This window comes from Myotis davidii, unplaced genomic scaffold (assembly GCF_000327345.1).
Source record: "Myotis davidii unplaced genomic scaffold, ASM32734v1 scaffold2225, whole genome shotgun sequence".
Taxonomy (NCBI): Eukaryota; Metazoa; Chordata; class Mammalia; order Chiroptera; family Vespertilionidae; genus Myotis; species Myotis davidii.
The window spans coordinates 47597-48666 of NW_006296306.1; positions in this window are offsets into that span (position 1 = coordinate 47597).

The following is a 1070-nucleotide window of genomic DNA, read 5'->3' on the forward strand; positions in this document are numbered from 1 at the left end:
GCAGGTGTGGGCAGGTCAAAGGGTTCAGAAACATGGGTCCTACCACATCATGGCCCAACGGGGAGTCTGATGCAAGAAACATGCTGGAAAATAGCAAGTTGAACAAGTACTATAGGCCAGTTCCTGTGGCTGTGCTGGATCTGAAAACAATCCAACCTCAAGGGCAGAACTTGCTTCCACAGGCTTTCCAATCCTGAGTGGACACTTTTGTCATTGGGCGGTCCACCAGTAATGTGTGTGTCCTTGAATGCATACAGGAAAAATTTCACAACACAAGGTGATTGTGAGACTATTTGTTAAAGTTGTGAATAGTGAAACGAAGGAAGGCCTTGGGATAGATGAAGCAACAGGAGAGCCAAGGCGGGGGTGCTTGGGTTCACTAGAAACGTTCTCAGGAAGAACTGGGCCAAGGTGGGGCTGCTGTTACTCACTGTGCAATTAGAGAAAGGTGGGGCTGCTTGGATTCACTAGAAACTATCAGGAAACTGAACCTAGGCGAGGCTGCATGGTTTCACTAGAAACGTTATCAGGAAGAGGTGGGCCAAGGTCGAGCTGCGGTTAGCTCACTGGAAAATCAGAGAAAGGTGTGGCTGGAGACAGGTGCAGGGGGGGTCCGTTATACTTTAGGTGATACACTCACTGAGGGAAGGAGAGAGCAAAGGGTAAGCATGGGCATGCTCCCAGCCAGGAGAGGGCTTATGCTGGTGTTTGCTGCTTTTCTGAGCCTGGAGCTCAAATACTACAAAGGCCTAGATATTATCTCTAGGGAGGCGACCTTCTGTAACTGGCTGTAAATTGCTTGGCTAGGTTGTTCAGCTGTCTGTCTGTTTCCCCATTCCACTTGCCAAACAATTTTCCTGGCTTCTTACTGTGCTGTCTCATTCTGAAAAATGTCTCTTCCCCCAACTTAGATCAGCAATACATCCCAAAAAATAAAGATAATTTTTCATCAAAAGTCTCTCCATGCCGAAACCGGTTTGGCTCAGTGGATAAAGCGTCGGCCTGCGGAATGAAAGGTCCCAGGTTTGATTCCGGACATGGGCATTTACCTTGGTTGCGGGCACATCCCC